Raw genomic sequence first — 11,715 nt, forward strand, 5'->3', positions numbered from 1 at the left:
GAAGAAATGAAGGTGTGTAATGAAGACACCAAAGAATCTAAACACTTCAAACATGCCTAAAAAGTAAACTGAATACCCTAGTGAGTCTGTGTGTGGGGGGGGTAGTTGACACATGGCAGTTGACAGTTGGCACTGTCCAATGATAGTCAAAATGAACAGAAGAAACAAAGGCGTATAATGAATCCTCATAGTGATTCATTGTGAGGAAAAGTTATTAGACACCAAAGAATCTCAACATTTCAATATTCCTAAAAATTAAAATGACTACTCCACTGCCTTGCAAGTGGTGGTGGGGATGTAGTTGGCACATGGCAGTTGACAGTTGGCACTGTCCAGTGACAGTCAAAATGAACAGAAGAAATGAAGGTGTGCAATGAATCCTCATAGGGATTCATTATGAGGAAAAGTTATTATACACCAAAGAATCCAAACACTTGAAAAATAATGACTGTGCATTTTGTTCCATAATTCCACTTCTACAGGGGCTAGAGCTTAGCTTTTTTTTTTTTTTTTTTTTAATGAAAGCTGGGGATCCGTGTTAGGGTTAGGATATGGCAGCTTCGAATTCCCATTGTTTCATATGGCAGAAATGTTCAAAATCAGTAAAAACATAAAAAAATTCATTAAAAACCAACCAAGTGTCCCACTGTCTTGAAATTTGGGTGGTAGGTGGCACCCATGGGGACCTCCCCACCACCCAAACATGGTGCCCCTAGGACCTTGTTAAGTGGTCCAAATATGTCTGAATCCACATTGAATCAAAGCAAATACAAATCGAATCTGGGGTGCTTTGGAGGGGGTAGATTTGGACACAAAACAAATCAGGGGTGATTTGTTCTGGGCACAAATCGAATCAGAAAAATTGATTTGTGCACATTCCTAAAGCCTAAGTCTGACTACTTCGCAATTCCATCTCAAAATTCCACCCTCAGTTTTGGCAAGCACACAGAGATTAGCACCCGGACAATGAAATATGAAATAAAATACAGCAAGGACTGGGTCTGGACACACTCTTTTGCTTTGAGCTGCCAGAGTACTATAACGCAGTGGGGCTGAAGATCTGGCTTAATAATTGGTCATTTCCTTTTATAAGTCATGATTCAAGCACTCAGATTTTACTTGGCAGGAATGTCATAAATGAAAGGGACTAGAAAGGCAGTGGTAGCTCTACATTTCCCCATGGTAAATCATGATGAACTTGATGAAAGGTTCTCAGTTAGTAAAACTCTCCATTAGTTAATGTGATCTGGAGACATGTTAAGCAGTTGATCTCTTTAGCAGCATATTTAAACTTCTTTAAAAACTGGCACAGAGAGTTTAGAGAGCAGAAACGAAAGATGCATAACAACTCCAGCAAAAGTATTTTTGAAAAGCTGCTTCCAGGATTCACAGCTAGCAAGGCTGATAACAGTGTGGTCTCTAGAATGGCTGCTGGGCCTAGGTCCATGTCTTTATTTAGAAAGGGAAAAGAACTCCATCTGCAAAGAACTCCATCTTTCTTATTTTGATTGAACATCATATATGCTCTTACAAGTTATTCCAATGTGTTGGCAATCTTCCAGTGAAATGAAGTTACGATGTTTGGGCAAGAGAAATGACCCTATAGAGAAAGAAATGCATTGATATTTTAATGGCATGATCAGCAAATGGCCTGTTAAAGCTATCATAGAATGAAGACCAAATGCCTACCAGGATGACCAGTTAATCAAATGTATGCGACACGTGGATGTTTGTTCAATTTGGCAATACTAACAAGACCTCTCTTCAATAAACATTCTGCGTTTGGATGTTTGGGTTTACAGCATCCAAACTGCGTCAGCACAGGACGCAGGTGAGACAAAGTGGATGGATCCCAGATAAACTGGGAAATGATTTCCCAAGTGCAAGGAAATTATTCGCTTAAAGTGTGTGGCATTGTCGGAATGTTTTGTTGTATTAACTGTAGCTTCCTGCTGCTCATGAGGGAAGTATGCAAAGGGATTTGCAAGAATGGGGAAGTGGGGTGGCTTTTTTTCTTGCTATTGAACCACCACTGTAGCTAGAGACCTGTGGCCAGACACCCAGTCCAGCATTTATTTTTCAGTTTGTTTGTCTGCATCCCTAAGCTAGTACAAATGCTCCTGATATTACAAGAACCAAAATGTTATCATTCCCAAGACAGAAAATCTGTATTCTTTGCCTAGCTCTGCAGGGTATAAAACTCAGTCTCCATCCCTGTTTACATCACTTCCACTTAACCTGTCCTCTAGAGCTACCAACTACATTTTACTGGCCCTGCTCCCAACAGGTGGCCTTCAAGCAGAAATTGACAAGATGAAGCTTCCTATCACTTTAACTCTGGACCAGGAAAAGCTTTAATTTTTTTCTCTTGATTTCTGCCTGACAGTCTGTTTATAAAAACATGCCATGCAACCCTATCTCTATATTTTTGCTGTTGTTGATGCAGCACAGCCTTTCTTTGGACCAGGATTCCTATGCCATAGTTTAGGACAGATTATTACATCTAATCTGCATGTGAATTATGTGGCTTTGGGCTTTTTCTTTAATAGTGAATCATAGTTCATACGCATTTCAAACTTATGTCTGCTTCTTTCCTTCAGCTGGGAGCATTTGTCTATTTTTGTTTACTAGCTGGCGCAGAGCATCTGTGCCTCTAATTTGCCCGTCTTTCTCGGCCCCCCTCCCTCATTCACGGTCCTCCCCCCTCAGCTCTTCCCCCCATTCTTGGACCACTTCAGGCCACCTGCCTGCCCGCCACTTTCTCCTCCCCCCTCTGTCGCTTTCTTTCCCTGCCACTTTCCCCACCCTACCCCTCTGCCGCTCCCCTCCCCGCTACTGCTTTCCATGTCACCTCTTTCTTTTGCCCATCCATCCTCAGTGCTTTCCCAGCTGCCGCTTTCCCTCACCCATCTGTCCTCGGAGCTTTCCCTGGTGCTGCTTTCCCTGCTGCCTCTTTCTGTCGCCCATCCGTCCATGGCGCTTTCCCCGTCGCCTCTTTCTCTTAGCCGTTTCTCTCTCCTGGTTGCTTTTTCCTGGCAGCTTACTTGCGAACTCTTGTGAGAGCTGCCACAGATGGGATTAGCGATGGGTACGTCTTAGAGAAATATATATATAGATATTCTGTTCCTTGTTTTATTCCCATGCTAATTTTGTCATTCACTTTTGTGGCATGCACTATTCAACAGGAATTTAAAACAACTGTTTTCTCCTAGTTTGATGCATAGCTTGTTCTGGACAACAATGTGGTTGTTCTATATTCCCTTCCTTTTTATTCCTCTGAACCTTGCATCTCTCCATCCATAATTATATTTCATGTTTAGTTTCTAAAGGTTACCTGAGAGTCCATGTTCCTTGGCATCTAGAAATGCTGCTCTCTCTAGGACGTAAACACGAAATGGATTTCAGACTTCTCAAGCATGGAAACAATAGGTGCTGCTGACTGACTTGCAGGCTTAGAAAACATGGCATGGGAATGGATACTGTTTCTGCCCAGGCCTGGAAGAAGAGGAAGAAGAAGAGGAAGAAAGATGATAAAGAGGTTCAAACCAGAGGATGCAAATCTTTTCTCTTAGCTGTGGGATGGCTGTCTGCTCTCAGTGCTCTGGCAATCAACAGAAATACATACTTACATCCAAGACAGCCTGGAATTACTGCAGATGTTCCTGTGTTAGTTTAATGTAGATAAAAATTGGGTTGCTGTGGTAGAGGTGGATTCTGGGCTTGGTCTCATAGAAATAAACAGTCAATGCAAATGTACTCTTTTGTTTTATTCCATGTAAACTTCAGCTGGTTGCATTTATATCTTTGCAATGACACCACCAGCTTTGTTAGGCCAAAGTCATTGGCTGTCGGTGACTTTTCCTGATCTGCCCAAACCGAAAAAAGACAGTCTTGCTTTTATATATTAGATAATTCAAGCAGTGTCTACCTTAACATGTTATCTTACATAGTAGCTAAACCAACAGTACTCTTGAAAATAAGAAATGTGTCCCACTTGGGCTGCAAGGCTTCTGCATTCAATAGCTGTAAAACTGAATTGAAAGAAATCGCAAATAGTTTTCCTCTTATGGTCCAACATCTCCCTTCTGCATTTTTATAAACATAAGTTTTGTAATCATGTATTCCTTATTAAGACTGTGGTGTACATTTAGCATAAACTCTGGGCACTTTAAGTCCAGATTGCCTTCGCATTACATTTGTGCTAGTAAAAAGCCGTGAGTGAAAGGTTTGTATCTCCCATGTCAATGAGGGATGAGGAGGGGCAGGGCGGGGTTAGAGGGGGAGGCTGGGGCAAGAACAGCCATGAAAGAATCCTAATTGCTAGCAGCTGTTTGGATCCAGCCAGAAAAGCTTTGTAAACAGGATATGCTTTGTTCTGCCTCCAGAGAACAAAACTGCTGAACTGACCTGGGACAGATACCTCTGAGGAGCAAAAATATCCTAGATCATCCTTGGAATGTTAATGAATGCAAAGGTAAGGTGTGTACCACCAATCCTGCAGGAGGATTAAGAGTTTTCTCATAAATTTGTGCCCTAATTTAACATAAAAGGGTCAAGGGCAAGAGGTCCTTGAAGGCTCTAACTTCCAGAGTAGTTCTGGTAAACTAGATGCTACAAAGCAGACATGCGGGTGTTCTCAGCACTTACTGAAAAGTAGCCTTGGAGGCTTCGATCCAGAGTGCAAGAAAAACTGGAGCTGCTCCCTTCTTGCTGTCACCAATTCAAATTCACTTCCATGCATCCCCATATCTTTCCCCCCACAGAAAGAAATGCAGTTCAGGGAGAGTGATGTCAAGCAGATGAACTGTGTGTGAGGGAAAGGGTTAAGCAGCCCCCTGCCCAGTGTACCTTGGCTCAAACTGGCAGCCTCTTCCAGGATGTTTCTGTAAATTAAGCAAATAAAAAGGGGCAGGAGGCTATTCATGTGTCTGCTGTGTAATGTCTAGTTTGGTTCTGAAAGAGGCAGAATCTGGTGGAGGGTACAAGGCAAGTTTGCTCCCCCCAGGACCTTTCTCACCACCTAAGAAAGCCCTCCCAGGGTTATGGTTAAGAATACAAGAAAAGCCCTGCTTTTGTGCTGCTGCTCCCCTGCAACTGGTATTCAGAAGCATCTTGCTTCTGAACCTGGACACAGCCAGGGATGTGCAAGCAGGTTCGACCTGTTCGGTCTGAACCCGGATCAAACCACTCTGGGGGTTCACGAGGTTTTTTAAAAAGTTTTTTGTGTTGTTTTTTTACATTTATCCCCTCCGGGGGAGTTGTCCAAGGTGGTGGTGGTGGGGTCCATGGAGGTTCCCACTCCCTCAGCTGGCTTCCCTTACTTTAAAAATTGGCCATTCGGCTGCTCTTTGGTTTCTGCGTGGCCTGGGCATGATCGGTTTTTTAAATAAGGGAGGCCAGCGGGGGAAAGGAAAATCTCTGCAGACACCCCCATCAGCCACCTCCGAATATCCCCCAGAGGGGGTAAGTGTAAAAAAATAAATATATATATTTTTAAAAACCTTGCGAACCCCCATGGACAGAACTAGGGGTGGGGTGGGGAGTTCGAGGGGGTGCCGGACCGAAGTGAACCAGCCAGTTACATGCACACCCCTAGACACAGCTGTATCAAGTTACTAATGTTGTGTGGCTATAAGTATCCATTGCCTGCCCATCTCCCAGCAAGAATAAGTGGGAAATGTGTTTTACGACGCCTGTGGTCCTTTTCTTCTCCCCAAGAATCAGCAATGGGTATGCTCTATATACCATAAGCGTGCATGACAATTCCTTTGCTCTCAGTTAGTCATTTGCAGCACAGAGCTAGCATTAGAATCTTTTCCAGAGAACTGTGTGGACTTCAAGGGAAAACCTGAAACTTTACAAGCTTCAGATGTTTAGGCTGAAGTCTCTGGTTAGCAAATGCATTAGAAAGTGCCAAGCTCTGCCAGTAACATAGCTTTTTTATCATGTCATACCCTTCTTAATATGTGTAGGCTAGCAGACAGAGGCTCACTATTATTCTGGGCAAAGGGAAATGAAGACTTCTTAGCCTCTGTTCTCCCCAAACCAGTCCCGAGAGAGTTTCCCCCCATATAGCTGCAGAATAGACTAATGTGGTGATTGAGCGAGTGGTTGCTTCTCAGCTCCAGGCAGTTTTGGGTGTCACCAGTTATTTAGATCCTTTCCAGACTGGCATTTGGGTGGGCTAAGGGATTGAGACTGCCTTGGTCGGCCTGATGGATGATCTCCACTTGGCGATCAACAGAGGGAGTGTGACTCTGCTGATCCTTTTGGATCTCTCGACGGCTTTCGATACCATTGACCATGGTATCCTGCTGGGTCTCTTGAAGGAGGTGGGATTGGGTGGCACTGTTTTACAGTGGCTCCATTCCTACCTCTCTGGCAGATTCCAGATGGTGTCACTTGGAGATGGTTGTTCTGAAAAGCGAGAGCTGGAGTGTAGGGTGCCATAAGGCTTCATACTGTCTCCAATGCTTTTTAATATCTACATGCAACCACTGGGAGAGATCATCAGAAAGTTTGGTCTGGGATGCTACCAATACACTGGTTGCTGATAAGTTTCTGGGCAAAATACAAGGTTTTGGTTATAACCTATAAAGCCCTAAACAGCTTGGGCCCTGGGTATTTAAGAGAACACCTTCTTTGCTAGGTACCTCACCACACCACCCATTGAGATCATCTGGAGAGGTTCATCTGCAGTTGCCACCAGTTTGTCTGGCGGCTACAGAGGGACGGGCCTTCTCCATTGCTGCACCGAAGCTTTGGGACACACTTCCTGCTGAAATAAAAGCTCCCACACAATCACTCTCCCCATCTCCTACCTTGATCTTTGCAAACACATGACCACTGATTGGGAGTGTGTACTAGGGATGTGCACGAACCGGTCTGGAGGCCATGTTGGAGGCCTCCGGACCGGTTCGGAGCCAGACCGGTCTGGCGGTCCGGCACCGAGGGGGGGTCTCCCTTTAAGGGTGGGGGGGTAGAACTTACCCCTCCCGCCGCTCTTCCCCCTCCAGCGCTGTAGTTTTCAGCAAAGTTTTTGGGGTGGCAGCGTTCCTCGCTGCCGCCCTGCCCCCGTCATCGCCTGGCAGTCTTCCGAAGAGCAGTACGCATGCGCGCACGGCGGTGCACTCGCGCCTGTCACCGCCATGCGTGCGCGCCGCCTATGTCACACACAGCGTGCGTGTGACGTAGGCGGCGTGAGCGCACACAGCAGCAACAGGCACGTGCGCCACTGCACGCGCATGCGTACTGCTCTTCGGAAGACTGCCAGGCGACGACGGGGGCAGGGCGGCAGCGAGGAACGCTGCCACCCCAAAAACTTCGCTGAAAACTAAAGCGCCGGAGGGGGAAGAGCGGCGGGAGGGGTAAGTTCTACCCCCCCCGCCCTTAAAGGGAGACCCCCCCTCGGTGCCGGACCAGTCCCTAGTGTGCACGGTTCTACCCTGGCAGGGTACTCCTCCAACCCTGTTAGGGTCATGAGAACAGCCCCCTATTTCACCTAATGCTCCCTCTAAGCAGCAGCATTCTTTACATCTCTTCTCTCATTATTGCCACTTATAAGCACCATGGCCCAAACCGATTCTTAGATAGTTTTAAACACATCTCTGGCTATACTACTTCAGACCACACTTGACTTCTCAGTACAATGTTCCTCGGTACAAAAATGAAATGGAATAATAAAATAAATAATCCCTGTGCATAGCATGGAAGAAGGCGCAGACAGCGTTGCCATTACTGCTGCCCATTTTCAGAGGACCTTATCATTTTCCATGTTGGGAAGGTCTCTTGTTAAATTCCATATAGTAAAAGTCTGGAGTTCATGTAATATTCTGTATCATATCAAACCTATGACTCCTTTTGTTCTTGCTTTCTCTAACAGAGGCGTATCTAGGGGAAATAGCGCCTAGGGCAAGCACTGAAATTGCGCCCTTGTCCAAACAGAATGATGGGACTTGTAGTCAACAATATCTGGAAATCCTTGTTAAAAGGAACACTGTACCATCTAGACATGGTTGTTGATCAAAACCTGAAAACATGAGCCATCTCTGTAAAAGACTTAGAACAACAGTCAGGAGTTATGTGAGGATTCCAAGTGTCATTTTCTCTGTCTCATATCATGCTTTTTAAAAAACATGACTTTGTCCTAGACTAGAGGATCACCTGCCCAAATAGCCACTAGCAAAATAGGGGAAGAAGGTGGTGGTGGTGTGTGTGTGTGTGTGTGTGTGTCTATAAACCAGTGAATGATTCCTGCCAGCCTTTGTCTTATGATGACTGTTGGCTCATGATGGGTATATGTGCATTCACCACACTAGTGCTTACTTTGACACCAGGAGGGAGGAGGATACATTAGTTTGCCACACCAGATAGAGGAATTTTCAACAGGAGCAGACAACCAAGTTCTGCCAGGGCCAAAACAAGCCCCTGCCCGACTAAGAAATCGTTGTAATTTGCCCCTTCCCGTCACAAGCAGTGTGCTGTTCTTTTATTATTGATTCTAACTCTCAGATATCCCAGTCATGGATGGAAAATTCAAGGTCAGTTTACAAGAGACACATTTTCTACATGGAAGTTTCTTCTGTGCAGGTGTTGTGCAGAAACCCATGTGTAGAGACCGCCAGGGGCATAGCAAGGTTGGAATGGGCCAAGATGAGATTTTAAAATGGGCCCCCAGCCCCTCAAAGTCCAGGGCCTCCACACACCCCAGGCCCCCAAGGATTTCAGTCTGATATTTCAAAATAAGTATGCTGCCTGGAAATACATTTCACTGAATACAGTGATATACATTGAGTACTATATATTTGTGCTACTTTTAATGCCTAGAACACACCAGAAACACTAATTATTAAAATGGCCTCCTCGCTGCAGATTAGCAAAGGAGACTTTCAACTATGCAGGGTGAGCCTATGTTTGTTTTCTCAGAATTCTTGAACAAATTCAGTAAAGTTTGATTCCAGGAGGTTTTTCACACGAGGCTTTTAAAGCCCTTTAACACACATCTCCTCTGGAATGGAGGTGCTGCATTCACATGTTGGCCAGATTGACCCTGAAGTCCCTGCGAGTTATTGGGGAGCAGTTCACACACAATAAAATAAAATAAAATAAAAGCACAAGACATGCTTCACAGTTCTCACTCAGACCTTCTGGGTTGCAAAACAGCTTGAACATAAGTGCATTTATACATGAATGAATGAATATAATATTGTTTGTTCCAGAAGTTTTTGTAATTTTCTGCCATGAAACAAGCAACAGGCTTTTTTAGATAGTAAAAAGCCAGAAATTTTTCAATCTGCTTTAAATTAAATATTCAGAGACTTCTCAGTCTCCCCCCGTTTCCCCCCATATCAAAGCCCTATGGCAAGCAGATCCCTACATACCTGGGGTGGGGGGAGGGTAACCACAAAAAGGAATTCACAGTCTACCTTGCAAAAGCTGTGTTGGATGGTCTGGGCAGAGAGTCTGCTGCAGAGAACTCTTCCATCCTGCCTCCTTCCCGGCTTGCGGGGGAATGCCAAGTTCAGGCTTCAGGGAGGCCTACACGGAGGCCTCTCTGGAAGCCCCGCCCACCTGCCAATCAGCTGAGAGGCGGGGAGAGAAAAAGAGCTCTCTGCAGTTTGCAGGCGGCTCGGATCCTAGGCCAGAGCCGGAGGGCAAGGCAAGCAGGAGGGCAAGTGGCTGAGGGGCCCTGGGGCAGGGCCGGTGGGCAATGGGGTGGGGGTGGCAGGAACTGGTGTGGTGGCCCCTCCTCAGTGGTGCCTAGGGCACGTGCCCTGCCTGCTGCCCCCCCCAGTTGCACCCTTGAATGCAGGTGGTGTGCGTTTCTCTTGACAAGATGCATCCTTTCTTGCCTCGTTGCAGGCACTGTCATGGTTACGTGTGCAGTGGCTTGTGATATTCATGTTGAGATCTGATTTGGCAATTTTGCTGAGCCAAGGCAAAGGGATGTGTATTAGTTGCTAGGCAACAGCAAGGGACTTTCAGCTGCTGATTTGTTGGCTCCCCGACCCCTGGGCCAAATATCCCATTTACTTTTGGAGTTGGCCCTGGGCTGGCATATATTGATACAGATATGAACTATTCTCTATCAGAAGAAAAGAGAGAGAGAGAAACTATTTGCTAAATGTGCTTTCAAAATTCTGCCATCTGGTCTTGGCAAATTAAGGAAATTCTATAAAAGTAGTTCCATTTTTATTAAGGGGCATCTAAAACAGTCATATCTCCTGGAGCTGTTTATTTCTCTTAAGTTAAAACAATTAGTAGACTAACTGTTGGTCACTCTGGCCAGGAAATTGAATCCTTTTAAGAAAATCAGTGTATGACCATCCAGTTAGCATAATGTTAATAAAATGTAATAATGGTGTTAGGATTACAGAAACTCTCTCTCCACTTTTAAAAGGAAACTGACCTTGAAGATTGGATGATATTCCTGAATCATTGCCAGAGTATCAAGCTTGTTGCCTAGAGCTGTCTGAATCAGGCGCACCATTTGTCTGAAACATCACCTCTTTGCATTACTGCATTCATGGGCACAGCACTCCCATGGTGATGTGTTGTTCTAGGTGCAAACACTCAGCCCAATGTATCCCATTAAGAAGGCATCTTCTGTTGATTCTAATGATTCTTCTCAGTGCATGCACAATGAGCCTCAAGAACAAACATATTCTTGTCCTTACACTTGACCATCTTTAAGGGCTGTTAGAGATGGTCAAGGACAGGCATTCGACCACTGAGTTGTGTAGCTAATGCAGTGGTCCCTGCATTGCTGTCTTATTTCATTGTCATATCAAATCTAACATTCGCAGTGACAAGTGCTCTCTTTCAGACCTTCCTTCTTCTCTCTTCTCCGGCAGAAAAACAGCCTGGAGGCTAAAGGTCTAATCTCATTGCTGATCCTGCATTTGGGAGGAGGCCTGCTATGTAAGGGGCCTCTTCATTCTCTTTCCCTGAAGTATCAGCAGGGATGGATTGCCCTGGGTGGAGGTCTGATACAGAGCTCTCATGATATAAAGGTGGTCTCCTTGGGTTCTTCTGCCAGAGTACAAGCAAGGCTGGAAGGTCCTGGGAGGAGCCTGATATGGAGGCTGCCTTTTTTGGTTCTTTCCTGTCATGCTCTACAGAGAGCCACCCCACGGCTTTTCTTCCTGCAAAGGAAATGGAGGTGCCACCTCCTAGCTGTTCCCCCAGGGCCAAATCAGTCACTCAGTTTGACTCCACCTGGATCTAAGCCTCCAGCTGCTGCTTTGGCTCTTGGTGGAAAATAAGAGGGCTGGAGAATAACATTTGGCCTCGAACTTGGGCCTTCCAGCTGTTGTTTGATTACAGCTCCCATAGTCCCCAGTAGTCGCAGTAGCCAATAGTCAGGGTTGATGGGAACTGTAGCCAAACAGCAGCTGGAGGGCTGGAGTTGTGCAGCCCTGCCCTAAATCAAGCTTCTGCAACACCATTCCATCCTCTTCCACACGGGGCAGATCCCTATTCAGGGCCAAAATCCAGCCTCCTAGCCATACATGTTGGGGCAGACAAGCTCTGTATGAGCCTCCTGGCAAGGAACTGTCTATCTTGAGCTACATCTTGAACCTCTCAAACATCTCTTGGCCCTGAGTGGACTGGCCAAGAGAGTCTTTTCTGTAGCTGAGTTTGACCCAAAGACCTTTTTACCCAACTCTGCCCAAAGAATATTCAAAGCAAGACAAATGTATTTTCTTTAAAATA

General features: G+C 45.5%; 1 long non-coding RNA gene across 1 annotated transcript; it reads right to left on the reverse strand.

Annotated features, from left to right (window-relative positions):
• Nucleotides 1–1,031: 1,031 nt before the first annotated feature.
• Nucleotides 1,032–9,533, reverse strand: LOC128341093 (uncharacterized). The gene is made up of 3 exons (XR_008314203.1): nucleotides 9,426–9,533; nucleotides 3,335–3,495; nucleotides 1,032–1,600 (listed from the first exon to the last, which is right to left on the reverse strand). It is a non-coding gene; the product is annotated as an uncharacterized LOC128341093 (long non-coding RNA).
• Nucleotides 9,534–11,715: the final 2,182 nt, after the last annotated feature.

The sequence above is a fragment of the Hemicordylus capensis genome, chromosome 1 (assembly GCF_027244095.1).
Source record: "Hemicordylus capensis ecotype Gifberg chromosome 1, rHemCap1.1.pri, whole genome shotgun sequence".
Classification (NCBI taxonomy): Eukaryota; Metazoa; Chordata; class Lepidosauria; order Squamata; family Cordylidae; genus Hemicordylus; species Hemicordylus capensis.